Source organism: Hypanus sabinus, chromosome 14, assembly GCF_030144855.1.
Source record: "Hypanus sabinus isolate sHypSab1 chromosome 14, sHypSab1.hap1, whole genome shotgun sequence".
NCBI lineage: Eukaryota > Metazoa > Chordata > Chondrichthyes > Myliobatiformes > Dasyatidae > Hypanus > Hypanus sabinus.
In genome coordinates, this window is record NC_082719.1 from 32,532,113 (window position 1) to 32,548,378 (window position 16,266).

The window sequence follows — 16,266 nt, forward strand, 5'->3', positions numbered from 1 at the left end:
GACCAACTTCGTCGCAACAGATGTGAACGCTACCTGTGATAATTCATTGGGGTAGCTCATCCTGCTCTTTTTGGGGACTAGTATCATTGATTCCCTTTTGAAGCAGGTGGGAACTTTCGACTTGTCCTGGGCTCTGGAGGTCAAAAGATTTAATGTTTTGTTAATGGAATTCAGGACCGTGAGGTCTTTGTTGGGGACCTACCTGGAGAGTACCTGAGGAGGTTGATATCAGCGCAGAGGTTGATAAGCTGCGCGGGTGATATCAGCGGCGAGCGCGAGCTTTAAAAAGCGGCCCACTTTCAGTAGCGGGCAGCGTTGGTGCGGGCAGTGGAGTGCGCAGGAGCAGAGTGCTGGGCTTTGGCTCAGCGGGCTTCGGCGCAAGAGGACTTCAGCAAGAAGCCTGCTTTTCATTTATTCTGACTAATCTGGGATCAGGTAATGGGGGAAGACAGTTAGAGCAGTGGTGTGCTCCGTACGCAGTATGTGGGAGGTCAGGGTCAACACAGTTGTCCCTGATGACCACACCTGCAATAGGTGCATCCAGCTGCAGCTCCTATCAGCCCGAGTTAGGGAGCTGGAGCAGGAGCTGGATGAACTACAGATCATTCGGGAGGCAGACGCAGAGATAGATAAGAGTTATCGGGAGGTAGTCACACCGAAAAGACAGGAGGCAGGCAAATGGGTGACAGTCAAAAGAGGCAGGGGGAGCAGACAGAGAGAAGAGCACCCCTGTGGCCATTCCCATCAAAAATAGGTATATCGTTTTGGATACTGTTGGTGGGGATGACCTACCAGGAACAAGCTGCAGTGGTCCTGTCTCTGGCACTGAGGTTGGACCCTCGACTAGGAAGGGGAGAAGAGAGCAGTATTGATAGGGGATTCTATAGTCAGGGGGGCGGATAGGAGATTTTGTGGGGAAGATCGGGAGACTCGGATGGTATGTTGCTTCCCTGGTGCCGGGGTCCGAGACATCTCAGATCAGGTGCAGGTTATTCTCGAGAGGGAGGGCAAGAATCCAGATGTTGTGGTCCATGTAGGGTCCAATGACGTGGGTAGGATGAGTGAGGGGGTCCTGCATAGGGAGTTCGGGGAGTTAGGTGCGAAGCTGAAGAGCAGGACCTCCAGGGTAACAATCTTAGGATTGCTACCTGTGCCACGTGCGAGTGAGGCAAGGAACAGAAAGATTATAAAGATTAATACATGGCTGAGAGGATGGTGCAGGAGGGAGGGCTTCAGGTTTGTAGATATTTGGGCTTTGTTCCAGGGAAGGTGGGATCTGTTCCGAAGGGACAGTTTACACCTGAACTGGAGCGGTACTAACATTCTTGCAGGGAAGTTTGCTAGTGCTGCTCGGGGGGGGGGGGGGGGTTTAAACTAAATTTGCAGGGGGTGGGGATCCAGAATGTGAGAGAGGATAGCGAGAGGAAGAATAAAGGACAGGTGGGGACCACACGGTTCCGGAATATTAAGTGTGTAGTAGAGAAAGGTGAGGTGGAACAAGTGATAAGGAGGACACATGTACAGGGGGATGGTCTGATGGAACACGGAGTTAAATGTGTTGAAAGAATAAGTAAATTTAAGAAGGACAACAAAATTCTAGGGGCGTATAGTCCGATGGGAGTTCGGGGAGCTGGGTTAAGCACAATAGGCAGCGATTCAAACAGAGAGAGGAGAAATGGGCTAAAAAATCTATATCTGAATGCACAAAGTGTCAGAAATAAGGCGGATGAGCTTGAAGCCCAGATGCGAATGGGTAACTATGATGTTGTTGGGATAACGGAAACATGGCTGCAGGGAGATCAGACCTGGGAAATGAATGTACAAGGGTATACGTGCTATCGTAGGGACTGAAATATGGGCAGAGGGGGTGGGGTGGCCCTGTTGGTGAGGAATGAGATTCAGTCCTTTGCAAGGGGGGCATAAGATCAGGAGAAGTCGAGTCTGTGTGGATAGAAATGAGGAACAGTAAGGGCAAAAGGTCCCAAATGGGTGTTGTCTCCAGGCCACCAAACAATAGCATGGATATTGGGTGCAAGTTGAATAAGGGGTTAACATTGGCATGTGGCAAAGGTAATGTCGCAGTAGTTATGGGGGATTTCACCATGCAGGTGAACTGGAAGAATCAGGTTGGTGCTGGACCAGAGGATAGGGAGTTTGTAGAGTGCCTACGGGATGCATTCTTGGAACAGCTTGTACGAGAGCCGACCAGGGACAAGACTATTCTGGATTTAGTGTTATGTAATGAACAGGAATTGATAAGTGATCTTGCAGTAAAGGAGCCATTAGGAGGTATGATAAGCTTTTATCTGCAATTTGAGAAGGATAAGGGCAGCTTGGAGGTGTCAGTGTTGCAGTTGAACAGGGGAAACTATGGAGCCATGAGGGAGGAGCTGGCCAAAGTTGACTGGACGTATAGCCTTGCAGAAAAGACAGTGGAACAGCAATGGCAGGTATTCTTGGGAATAATGCACAAGGTGCAAAATCAGTTCATCCCCCAGAGAAGGAAGGATTCAAAGGGGAGAAAGGGGCCACAGTGGTTGACAAAGGAAGTCAGAGATTGCATAGCATTTTAAAAAAAAATTATGTCACAGCTAAGGTGAGTGGGAGGATGGATGATTGGGAAAATTTTAAGAAACAACAGAACTTAACTAAAAAGGCAATACGGGGAGAAAAAATGAGGTACGAATGCAAGCGAGCCAGGAATATAAAGGAAGATAGCAAAAGCTTTTTTAGGTATGTGAGGAGAAAGAAGATAGTTAGGAACAATGTTGGGCCCTTGAAGAATGAATTGGGTGAAATTGTTATGGGAAACAGAGAAATGGCAGAAGAATTTATTGAGTACTTTACTTTATATCTGTTTTCACTAAGGAAGACAAGCAATCTCCCAGATGTATGGATGGGCCAAGGACATAGGGTAACAGAGGAAATGAAACAGATTGACATTAGGAAGGAAACGGTGATGAGTAGACTGATGGGACTGAAGGCTGACAAATCCCCAGGTCCAGATGGTCTGCATCCTAGGGTACTAAAGGAGGTGGCCCTGGAAATTGCGGATGCATTGGTAATCATTTTCCAATGTTCCTTAGATTCAGGATCATTTCCTGAGGATTGGAGAATGGCTAATGTTATCCCACTTTTTAATAAAGGAGGTAGGGAATAAACAGAGAACTATCGACCTGTCAGCCTGACATCGGTGGTGGGGAAGATGCTAGAGTCCATTATTAAGGATGAAATAGTGGCATATCTAGATAGCAGTTATAGGGTTGGGCCGAGCAGGCATGGATTTACCAAGGGTAAATCATGCTTGACTAATCTATTGGAGTTTTTTTAGGATGTAACCAGGAAGTTAGACGGGGGAGCTCCAGTGGATGTAGTGTACCTCGATTTTCAGAAGGAGCTAGATAGGGGAATCAAGGGATATGGGGACAAGGTAGGATCCGGGTATTGATGGTAGCTGATCAGCCATGATCTCAAAATGGTGCTGCAGGCTCAAAGGGCCGAATGGTCTACTTCTGCACCTATTGTCTATTGTCTATTTTCTATTGTAGTAAAACTAGTCTGCACATCAAGATGATGTAATTATAGCACAAATTCAATTTGACTAAGTCCTTAATCCTTTGGGAATGATATTCTTCCTTATCAAATTCAGGCAAGTTAAGATGAGGAAAGAGACATTTGAGAACTATTCCCACTTAGCAGTCTGCTCTCCAATACCTATCACCATAGCTAAAATGGAGCTTAATTAAATTTACTGACTCTGGATCTAAACCCAGACACTACATTATTTCATTCACAGCACAATTACGTCACTGGCAATGTTAACATCCATTGACAATCATTAAGTTCCCCTGAACTCAATCAACCACATCAGAGGCTCTGGAGTCATCTATAAGGTAGACTAGATCAGAATGGCAGATTTCATTCCTTGAAGAACATGGATGAATGAGATCAGTTTTTACAATTACTGAGGGTAAGTTTTCTTCTGTTATTTAACTATTTGAAGTAAAATTCTGCAACACCTGCAGTGGAATTTGAACATGTTTTCCTAACTCAACATCAGCAAAATCCAAGAGCTGATTATTGACGACAGGAGGAAGAGCCAGTCCTCAATAGGAGATCGGAAGTGAGGAGGCTCAGTAACTTTAAATTCCTTGGCATTAATGGTTCAGAGGACCTGGTCTTGGACCAGCACATATGTGCCATTACAAAGAAGCCATGGCAGCACCCCTACTTTCTTAGAAGTCTGCTCAAATTCGGCATGTCATCTAAAAAACTGACAAACTTGTATAGATGTACATTGGACAGTATCCTGACTGGTTGCATTCAGGCCTTGTATAGAAGCACCAATGCCCAAGAATGGAAACACCTAAACAAGTAATAGATACAGCCTAGTCCATCACAGGCAAAGATTTCACCACCAGTGAGCACATATACAAGGAGCACTGCCACAATACGGTGCATCCGTCATCAGAGACACCCACCATCCAGGCCATGCTCGCTTCTCACTGCTGCCATGAAGAATGAGGCACAGGACCTTTCAGTCCTACACCAACAGATTCAGGAACAGTTATTACCTTTGCAGCCATCAGACTCCAGAACTAATGTGGAGAACTTTGCCCACCTCAACACTGAACTGATTCCACAACCGATGAACTCACTTTCAAGGACTCCACAATTTATGTTCTCAGTATTAATTTTTCATTTATTTATTATTTTTTAAATTCATTTATGGGATGTGAGCATCAACAGCTAAGGCAGCCTTTATTGCCCATCCCTAGTTGCCCTTGAGAAGGTGGTGATGAGCTGCCTTCTTGAACCACTGCAGTCCCTGAAGTGTAGGCACACCCACAGTGCTGTTAGGGAGGGAATTCCATGATTTTTGACCCAATGAAAATGAAGGAACAGCGATATGTTTCCAAGTCAGAATGGTGAGTGACTTGGAGGAGGATTTCCAAGTGGTGGTGTTCCCAGGTACCTGCTGTTCTTGTCCTTCTAGGTGGTAGTGGTCATGGGTCTGGAAGGTGCTGCCTTAGGAACTTTGGTGTGTTGTTGCAGTGCATCTTGCAGATAGTACACACTGCTGCAACTGTTCATCGATGGTGGAGGGATTGGATGCTTGTGGAAGGGGTACCAATTAAGTGGGCTGCCTTGTACTGGATGGTGTCAGGCAGCTTGAGTGTTGATGGAGCTACACTCATCCAGGCGAGTGGCGAGTATTCCATTACACTCCTGACCTGAGCCTTGTAGATGGTGGACAGGCTTTGGGGAGTCAGGAGGTGAGTTATGTGCTGCAGGGTTCCCAGCCTTTGACCTGTTCTGGTAGCCATTGTGTTTATATGGCTAGACCAGTTCAGGTTACTGTCAGTGATAACCCCCAGGATGCTGATAGTAGAAGATTCAGTGAATGTGATGACACTGAATGTCAAGGGACGATGGTTAGATCCTCTCTTGTTGGAGATGGTCATTGCCTGGCACTTGCGTGGCTCGAATGTTACTTGCCACCTGTCAGCCCGAGCCTGGATATTCTCCAGGTCCTGCTGCATTTGGGTATGAACTGCTTCACTATCTGAGGAGTCACGAATGGTGCAGAACATTGTGCAGTCATCTGCAAACATCCCCACTTCTGACCTTATAGAAACATAGAAAACCTGCAGAACAATACAGGCCCTTCGGCCTACAAAACTGTGCCGAACATGTCCTTACCTTAGAAATTACCTAAGGTTACCCATAGCCATGTACCCATCCAGGAATCTCTTAAAAGACCCTATTGTATTTGCCTCCACCAATGTTACCGGCAGGCCATTCCACCCATTCACCACTCTCTGTGTAAAAACTTACCCCTGACATCTCCTCTGTATCTACTTCCAAAGCACTTTAAAACTGTGACCTCTCATGCTAGCCATTTCAGCCCTGGGAAAAAGCCTTTGACTATCCTCATGATCAGTGCCTCTCATCATCTTGTACACCTCTGTCAGATCACCTCTCATCCTCCGTCACTCCAAGGAGAAAAGGCCGAGTTCACTCAACCTATTCTCATAAGGCATGCTCCTTATGACAGAAGTAAGATTATTGATGAAGCAGTTGAAGATGGTTGGTCCTAGAACACTTCCCTGAGCAACTCCTGCAGTGATGTCCTGAGGATGAGTTGATTGACTTCCAACCACCATGACCATCTTCCTTTGTGTCAGGTACGATTCCAACCAGTGGAGGGCTTTCCCCTTAATTCCCATTGACTCCATTTTACCGAGGGCACCTTGATGTAGCCTTGATGTCAAGGACTATCACTCTCACCTCATCTCTGGTACTTAGCTCTTTGGTTCATGTTTGGACTAGGGAGGTGGTGATGTCAGGAGCTGAGTGGCCTTAATGGAACCCAAATTGGGCATCCGTAAGCCGGTTATTGCTGAGTAGGTGCTGCATGACAGCACTGCTGATGACCCCTTCCATTACTTCGCTGATAGGGTGGTAATTGGCTAGGTTGTACTTGTCCTGGTTCTTGTGTACAGGACAATTATCCGCATTGCCGGGTAGATGCCATCTGGGTACTGGAACAGCTTGGCTAATGGCACAGCAAGTTCTGGAGCACAAGTCTTCAGGGCTATTGCCGTGATTTTGTCTTGGCCCATAGCCTTCACAGTATCCAGTGCTTTCAGCCCTTTCTTGATATCATGTGGAGTGAATCGGATTGGCTGCATACTGATACATGGGATGCTGGGGACTTCTGGAGGAGGCCAAGCTGGATCATCTACTGAACACTTCATGTATGCCCAGTCTTGGGCTGCGAGATCTGTTCGAGATCTATCCCATTTAGCACGGTGGTAGTGCTACACAATGGTGGAGGGTTTCCTCAATGTTGGAGACGGGATTTAGTCTCCACAAAAACTGTATGGTGGTCACTTCTACCATTGCTGTCATAGACAGATGCTTCCGTGGCAGGCAGATTGGTGAGAATGAGGTCAAGTGTGTTTTTCCCTTCTGTTAGTTCCCTCACCACCTGCTGTAGTTCCAGTCTAGTAGCTCTGTCCAGCAGGTCCCAAGCAGCTCAGTCTGTGGTGGTACTACCAAGCCACTCTTGGTGATGGACATTGAAGGCCCCCACCCAGAGTACATTCTGTGCCCCTGCCACCCTCAATGCCTTCTCCAAGTGCTGCTCAAAATGGAGAAGTACTGATTCATCAGCTGAGGGAGTATGATGCATGGTAAACAGCAGGAGGCTTTCTTGCCCATGTTTAACCTGGTGCCATGAGTCATGGGGTCCAGAGTTGATGTTGAGAGTTGCCAGAGCAACTCCTCTCTACTGTATACCACAGTGACACGCCCTCTGCTAGACCTGTCCTGCCAGTGAGACAGTACATACCCAGGAATGGTAACTGTAAGGTATGATTCCGTCAGTACAATTATGTCAGGCTGTTGTTTGTCTCGTCTGCAAGCCAGCTCTCCCAACTTTGGCAGAAGTCCACAGATGTTAGTAAGGAGGACTTTGAGGGTTGACAGGGTTGGTTTTGCCATTATCGTTTCCAGTGCCTAGGTCAATGCCAGGTTGTCTGTCCGGGTTCATTGCTTATTATTTTCTTTTTAGCGGTTGGATACAACTGAATGGTTTGCTAGGCCATTTCAGAGGACATTTAAGAGTTAGCCACTGTGGGTCTGGAGTCACATATAGGCCAGACCAGGTAAGGGTGGCAGGGTTCCTCCCCTGGACATTAGTGAACCAGATGCATTTTTACGACAGTCGACATAATCATCAGATATTTTCAGATATCAGAATTCAGATTCACCATCTGCCAAGGTGGGATTCAAACTCATGACCCCAGCATACAACTGTGTCTCTGGATTACTAATCCAGCGGTAATTACCACTACACCAAATCTCCCCCTTAATATTATTATTATTATTTGATTTTTCTGTCTTGCATAGTTTGTCTTCTTTTGCACATTAGTTGTTTGTCAGTCTTTGTGTGTAGTTTTTGATTAATTATATTGCATTTTGTTATTCTACTGTAAATGCCTGTAAGAAAATGAATCTCAGGGTAGTACACAGTGGAATATGCCTTCTTTGGTAATAAATTTACTTTGAACTTGAATCAACAGAGCAGGCCTCTGGATTCTAATTACTGCATTAATTTCTCTCTGTGCTTTACAAAAGCGCAAGTTTCTAGGTTCCCAGCATAACCAGTAAGTAAAAACGTTTTCTTTTGAAAATGTGTAGCATTTTGACTGGAAAAACATTAACTAAAAACCAAGTGGGATTTTTTTTTTCAACCTTGTAACCAAGTTACAATTTTGCAAATCAATCAGAAATAGTGGTTTTTGTTTAGCTGTTTGATACATACAAGAGGGGCCAAATTAAATAATTTGAGAATTTCCTGAAATCATTTTTCAGTGAATGGTATTTAAGATTGTTAATGTGATCATTCTGCCAACCAATGTAGTAATGCTATACATTCTTTAATTTAGGATGATCTGATTTTTGTTATGAATAAAGTGGAAAAATCAAAATGCTTGTTAAGAAAGAATATTTTCTGTCATTATTCACCAGTTGGCTCTGTTTGGACTGTGCACTATCTATATGCAGGACAGCATGACTCTCATCTTTTCACCTGTGGGAGACTGAAATAAGCTGAGAATGAATGAGTGGCCAGAATGAATCTTATGTTATTAGTTCTTTCCTCACCATCTGCAGTCAGTTCTGTTTGCTGTGCTTAAAATTTCTTCTTGAGGTGTGGGTGACTTTAGCATGTCAGCATTAATTGCCAATTTATCAGCTGCCACGTGTCCACCTCATAGTTTCTTACATCACTGCTGCCAAGAGGAACAGGAGTGGCTCTATTTCTAACATTCATGTTGACCTCAAATTATGTCACAAGCTCTGTCAGACCTGTGACTTTCTGCTATGGTACATGCTTTTGGATCTGATCTCAAATCAGAAAGCTCAAATTAACAGTATTCTGGAATTTCTTGATGCATACAAGGAAAGCTAATGCATTAAACCTCAGTTTATAGAGCAGGAGAAATATGGAATTTAATGTCACAACAGACCAATTGGTCCATGAGCCTGTTGCAACTCTATCAGTCCCAATTCCCAGTTTACCCATAGCCCAGCAAATTACCTTTCCTCAGATGCCTGGACAGTTTGCTTTTGAACATCTTAATTCTGTTTCCAACATCCTTACAGATAATGAGATTCAGATCATAATAATTCTCCAAATACAAATGTTTTTCTTCACATCCACCTTTGACCTTGCACCTAAAATTTTAAAGAGAGAGATTAACTTTATATGTCACATATACATTGAAACATCAAAATATAGAGTGAAATGTGTCAGTTGCATCAACAACCAATACAGCCTGAAGATAGGCAGGATCAAACCATTAGTGTCTCCATGCCTATATCAGATTTGGATGTAATATTTAATAGCAATCTAATCTATGTTTAAAAAATTTCCACGCATCCTCAATCCTTCTGTGTTCTCTTCTTTTACTTTTGACATGCAACTCCACAAGCTTTACTAACCATTCCTTCAATTTGCACATTTTCAAAAATTTAAGCATGGTCTACATCCTAGAGTGATATAGGACAGAAAGAGGTCCTTTGGTGCTCCTTGTCTATATTGACTATTAAGTACTAATTTCCAATAATCCCATTTACTCACACTTGGTCCCATTTCAATCCCTTGGCAATTTAGATTTTAATTCAATTGCACATTAAATATTGTGAGAGGGATCGGTTCCCATCACCTTCAGGCAGGACATTCCACATCACAAACACCCTCTGGGTTAAAAATTCTTCCTCAAATATCCTCTAAATTTTTTATTCCTCACCCCATAAACCCATGCCCCCTAATCCTAGGGGGTCTTCCATGGGGAATATTTCCTTAATATCTGCTTTATCTATGCCCCTCATGATTTGTATACCTCTGTCAAGTCTCCCTTCAACTACCTTTGCTCAAGGGAAAATGAACTCAGCCTATCCAGACTCCCCACATGAGTGAAACATTCCATCCCAGTCAACAGCCTGGTGAATCTCCTGTGCACCATCTCCAGTGCAACCATATCTTTCCTATTGTGAGGCAACTAGAACTGCAAAAACGTTCCAGCTGTGGTTCGAACCAATGATTTACGAAGCTATATCAACAGCTATCTACCTTTATACACTGGACCCCGGCTAATGAGGGCCAGTAACCAGCATGCTTTCTTCACTAGCCTGTCTAGTTGTGCTATGGGAATCTTTAGACTTGTACACCAAGGTCCCTCTGTTCCTCAATCATTCTTAGGATGCTACTATTCCAGGGGTCAGCAACCTTTACCACTGAAAGAGCCACTTGGACCCATTTCCCACAGAAAAGAAAACACTGGGAGCCGCAAAACCCGTTTGACATTTAAAATGAAATAACACTGCATACAACGTTTTTTTTGCCTTTATGCTATGTATAAACAAACTATAATGTGTTGCATTTATGAAATTGATGAACTCCTGCAGAGAAAACGAAATTACATTTCTGCATGCAACAAAAACATTTTGAACTCCGAAAAAAAGACGTTGGGTTGAAGGTTACTTTTAAGTAAAATACTCAACGTCTATTTGAGTCCTTCTTGTATTTATGAAAAACGCCAAACTTAAATTTGCCGCCAGCAGCAAACCAAAAATAACATCAGCCAGCTGTCAGCCTGAAAAATAAAAGGACTATTTCACTGAACAATGAAAAAATATGAATATACATAAAATAATAGGCAATTAAAATATTTATCATACTTGGTTAATGGGATTTCTGCTCCTGGACCTCAGCGCACAGCGTCTGCACATCAGGGCTGTATGACGTCACCTTCATCTTTACACAGGATCGCAAGCTGTCATCTGTGAGGCGTGCGCGATGTTTGTTTTTAATAAAGTTCATGTTGGAGAACACCTGCTCACATACATATGTGGATCCAAAGATCGACAGGACTCCAAGCGCATACTTTTTCATGTTTACATAAATGTCGGGCATAGCATTCCATGTTTCGAACACAAGTTTGTCCGGTTTTGGAAGGTTTTCAATATCACTCCATTTGTGATTCTGAGCAAGAACGGCCTTCTGACGGGCAACATCTTCAAGGTCTGCTGTCAAGCGTCTAAACTTGGACACCCATATGTCTTTGTCGGCTATGTCGGCCAGTTCCATCTCAAGATCAGGTTGACTCACACCTGCCAATGCAGTCGTATTCAGTAGGGAAGGATCGATGCTTAAGGGAGTGACCGGGAAGGATAATGTGTTTTTTTCCTCTCTGAACTCACAGAAGCGTTTCCCAAACGATGTTTGCATTGCGATGATTGCAGAATGTAAATACTCCGAAATTATCATGTCGTGACCTTGTTTGAACTCTCTCAAATTGGGGAAGTGAGACAAAGTGCCTTTCTGTAAATCTCTGGCAAGCACTGTCAACTTGCGCTCGAATGCCAAAACATCCTCCAACATGTGCAGGGCTGTGCGTCCTTTCCCCTGAAGAGCTGTGTTCAGCGTGTTCAGGTGCGCTGTCATGTCTACCATGAAGTGTAGCTTTTCCAGCCACTCTGGCTGTTCCAGCTCAGGAAAGGTGAGCCCTTTGCTGCCCAGGAAAGTTTTCACTTCTTCCAGACACGCGACAAAGCGTTTCAGCACCTCCCCTTTGGACAGCCACCGGACTTTGTTGTGCAGCAGGAGATCAGAATATGCGCTTTCCATCTCGTCCAGTAACAAACGGAATTGACGGTGATTTAAACTTTTTGCCATTATTTTATTGACAATCTGAATGACAACATCCATTACTTCTGTGCATTCCGGAGGAAATGTTTGAGCGCACAGTGCCTCTTGGTGCAAGATGCAGTGAAAAGTCAGCAGCTTTCTGTCCAGCGACTTCTGCAGTAAAGCCACAAATCCCTTGTGCGTTCCCGTCATATTCAGAGCCCCATCAGTAGCTACTGACACCAGGTGGGTGGTCTTTATTCCTTTGGCTCTTAAACAATTCAAGACAGCCTCACAGATGTCCTCCCCCCGTGTTTGGTCTTTTAGAGGTATCAACTCAATCAGTTCTTCCTGAGGCCCGGCAGAGTTTACATACCGGCAGAACAACGCTATTTGTTCAATATCACCTTTGTCTTTAGACTCGTCACAGGCAATCGAGTAGGCCACAGCTGAATTGATGTCTTTAATTTGCTGTCTTGTGATGTCTTCTGCCATTTTTATGGTTCTGTCTTTGACAGTCTTTGCAGAGAGGGGCATATCCCTGATTTTCTGCACAATTTCACTCTTGTTTTTAAAGTCCGTGAATAGATGTTCTGAAATCTTAATGAAAGATTCTTTTATATATTCACCATCTGTAAACTGCTTCCCGTGCCTGACTATTTCCTGAGCGGCAATATAACTGGCGTATGTCGTTGATTTTCCAGACTTCATCCATTTCTGGAAATGATTTTTGCTCAGATCAACCTTCCGCATCAGTTCCGAAACGGCTTTTTTTCTCTCATCTCCATCCGGATATTTTTGAGCAAAGGCTGCGTGTTTACTCTGGAAATGCCTTGCGACATTTGACTTTTTGTTGTTTGCTAGTTTCTCATTGCATATTAAGCATACCGGTAAACCAGTCTCGTCAACAGTGAAAGCAAATGAATCTGTCCACGTATCATTAAACGTTCTGTTTTCTTCAGTCACTTTTCTTTTTTTAGAATTCTCCATAGTTGGCTTACCTTGGATCGAAAAATTAAAGAAATCGCGCACTGGCGGGTGTCAGGTATTGGCAGTGGTGACGTATATTAATAGCGATAAAAACATGTTGTAGCGGTGTGCTCACGCAGTCAGTAAACTGCAGTCGAATAACTTTATTCGAACTAAACAGCCTCGCTTTTAAGCCTCCCTCAACCCAGCCCCCATGGACGCAGATGCTGCAAAAGACGCGTACTCACAAACCCCCGTAGGCTATCTCCCTTAGCCGGAATGCTGGCTAATTGTGAGCCGTTTCGGATGTGCCAGGAAATGTGTCGCCACACTTAGATTGTACAAGATCACCATAATCTTCAAATTTAGAATTACATTTCAAAAGCTAACAAACTAACATAAAATACATTTTAATTAAATACTGACCAATTATTTCCCAAAGCCACAGGGAGCCGCAGCACAGAGGTGAAAGAGCCACAAATGGCTCGGGAGCCGCAGGTTGCCGACCCCCGTACTATTCATTCTGCAGCCAAATAGACATCGAGCTACTCTAGACCTGGTTTTGTGCAATGGCATAGGATTAATTGATGACTTCATCATAAACCCAGCTCAGACAGCAGTCATCATAAACACAAAAAAATTTTCTGATTCTGGATATCCAAAGTAACATGCAAAAAATGTAGGTCGGACAGCATGTCTGGAAATGTTTCGGAACAAGTCCCTTCTTCAGGACTGGAAAGAAGGGGGGGGATATGCCAGAATAATAAGGTGAGGGCAAGGGAAAATGGATAGCTAGAAGGTGATAGGTGAAGCAAGGAGGGTGGGAAAGGTAAAGGGCTGGAGATGAACGAATCTGATAGAAGAGGAGAGTGGACCATAGAGGAAAGGGAAAGAGGAGGGTGATCAGGAGGAGGCGATAGGCAGGTGAGAAGAGATAAGAGGCCAGAGTGGGGAATAGAAGAAGAGAGGAGGGGGAGGGATTTTTTTTACTGGGAAGGAGAAATCAATATTCATGCCACCAGGTTTGAGGCAACCCAGATAGAATGTCAGGCATTGCTCTTCCACCCTGTGAGTGGACCCATCATGGCAAAAGAGGAGACAATGGACCAACATGGTGGAATAGAAATCAGAATTAAAATGCTGGGCCACTGGAAGCACTGCTTTGGCAGATGGAGTGGAGGTGCTCGAAGAAGGGTCTCACCAATGTAGAGGAGGCCACGTCCGAATCACCGGACACAATAGACGACCTCAGCAGATTCACAGGTGAAGTGTTGCCTCACCTGGAAGGACTGTTTGGGGCATGAATGGAGGTGAGGGAGGAGGTGAATGGGCAGGTGTAGCACTTTGGACACTTTCAGGGGTAAGTGCCAGGAGGGATGAATGGACAAGGGATTCGTGGAGGGTGCGATCCCTGTGGACAATGGAAAGTGGGGGCGGGGAGGAAGGGATGTGTTTAGTGGTGGAAGTTAGAGATGGTGGAAGTTGCCGAGGATGATGTGTTGGATGCAGAGGCTCATGGGGTAGTAGGTCAGGAGAAGAGGAACTCTGTTGGTAGATAATCAATTGATAGGTAGCAGTCACCATATTGTGATTGAAATTCTGATTAAGTCCCCTGAAAGTTGCCTCACAGGTAGATAGGGTAGCTAAGAAAGCTTATGTGGTGTTAGCTTTCATAAGTCGAGGGATAGAGTTTAAAAGTCGTGATGTAATGATGCAGCTCTATAAAACTCTGGTTAGGCCACACTTGGAGTACTGTGTCCAGTTCTGGTCACCTCTCTATTGGAAGGATGTGGAAGCATTGGAAAGGGTACAGAGGAGATTTACCAGGATGCTTCCTGGTTTAGATAGTGTGCATTATGATCAGAGATTAAGGGAACTAGGGCTTTACTCTTTGGAGGGAAGGAGAATGAGAGGAGACATGATAGAGGTATACAAGATATTAAGAGGAATAGACAGAGTGGACAGCCAGTGCCTCTTCCCCAAGGCACCACTGCTCAATACAAGAGGACATGGCTTTAAGGTAAGGGGTGGAAAGTTCAAGGGGGATTTTAGAGGAAGGTTTTTTACTCAGAGAGTGCTTGGTGTGTGGAATGCACTGCCCGAGTCAGTGGTGGAGGCAGATACACTATTGAAATTTAAGAGACTACTAGACAGGTATATGGAGGAATTTAAGGTGGGGGGATATATGGGAGGCAGGGTTTAAGGCTCAGCACAACATTGTGGGCTGAAGAGCCTGTACAGTGCTGTACTGTTCTATGTTCTAATAAGGGGGAGAGGAATAGGTTAAGAGTATTAAATTTAACTATGATCAATAATAAGGGTTAGAAGCATACATGGCTCAGGTGAAATGGCAAATTAGGTTAAAGGATGCATCAGCTATATCACAGTGTTTGACATTTAGGAGACTTTTCAGAATATATAGAATAGATGCATTTAAATGAGAAAACATTTTGAAAAAGATCCATTATCTGTAGTTAGCTAAAAATCTAAAAGACTATATTATGTTTAAAGGAAAAATGTAAAATTGAGCAAAGGACTGGATCAGCAGTTCTAAAACATAATATAAAATAGCAAAGAATTATTTAAAGATTAATAAGAAAAAGTTCAGCCATGAGATAAAGTTAGTAAAATATTAAAAAAAAGTAAGTGAGAGATCCTGTGAATAATTGAAAAACAAAAGAGTTTTGGCATCATGGGATACCTACCTGTTCCAAGCAGGCTTCAATCATGCAGGTGCCCAAGAAGGACGCAATAACCTGGTTCAGGGACTATCATGCCTTGGCACTTAAGTGCTTCAAGAGGTTGGTTATGAAGTATATCAACCCCTGCCTGGGGAGTGGTCTGGATCCACTCTAATTGTTTAATTTGCACAGTTTGTCTTCTCTTGACCATTGGTTGTTTGTCAGAATTTGCCAGTTTATGTATAAATTTTATTGTAAATTCTCTTTTATTTCTTTTTTCCCTGTAATTGCCTGCAAGAAAATGAATCTCAATGTGTTATACAGTAACATAGATGTACATTGACAATAAATTTACTTTGAACTTTTGAGTGATCATTGATCCTATGGAAACCGAAACTGGGGAATTAATCACAGAGGACAAGGACAAGGTCTATGAATTATACAGTTATTTTGCATCAGTCTTCATGCGAGAGGAGTTGCAGAAATAGCTCCAAACTGGAAATTGGAAGGGAGGGGAAAATACCAGGAAAATTAAAATCACCAGGGAGGTGGTATTGAATAGTATGGAACAGTAGGTCAACTAATCTTTAGGCCCTAATGTACATCGTCCTAGAGTCTTAAAAGAAGTGGCTTGTGAGATAGCTGATGCCATGCTTTTTAATTTTCCAAAATTTCATAGATTCAGGAATATCACCAGTAGATTGGAAAATAACAAATACAATTTCTTTATTCAGAGTAGGCAGATAAGTAAGAAGGTGCATTGTGAAGAGATAAGAAGGCTTCAAAGAGCTGTGAGTGGGCAAAGGTTGGTGGAAAATATAAAATAAATATGTAAATGAGTGAGAGGATACAGTGCATTGAGTTTCAGTGGAATCTGGGAAACCTGGTGCAAGATTCACAGGATAATATGCAAGT

At 43.7% G+C, this 16,266-nt stretch overlaps 1 long non-coding RNA gene across 3 annotated transcripts in view; it reads right to left on the reverse strand.

Moving 5' to 3' along the window:
• Positions 1–15,737, reverse strand: part of LOC132404387 (uncharacterized) — a 77,963-nt gene extending 62,226 nt beyond the window's left edge. For all 3 annotated transcript variants that reach the window (XR_009515519.1, XR_009515518.1, XR_009515517.1), the window contains exons 1-2: positions 15,376–15,737; positions 9,110–9,246 (exon numbers count right to left, since the gene is read on the reverse strand). This is a non-coding gene — a long non-coding RNA (uncharacterized LOC132404387). The remainder of the gene's footprint in view (positions 1–9,109; positions 9,247–15,375) is intronic.
• Between the last annotated feature and the right edge of the window lie 529 nt (positions 15,738–16,266).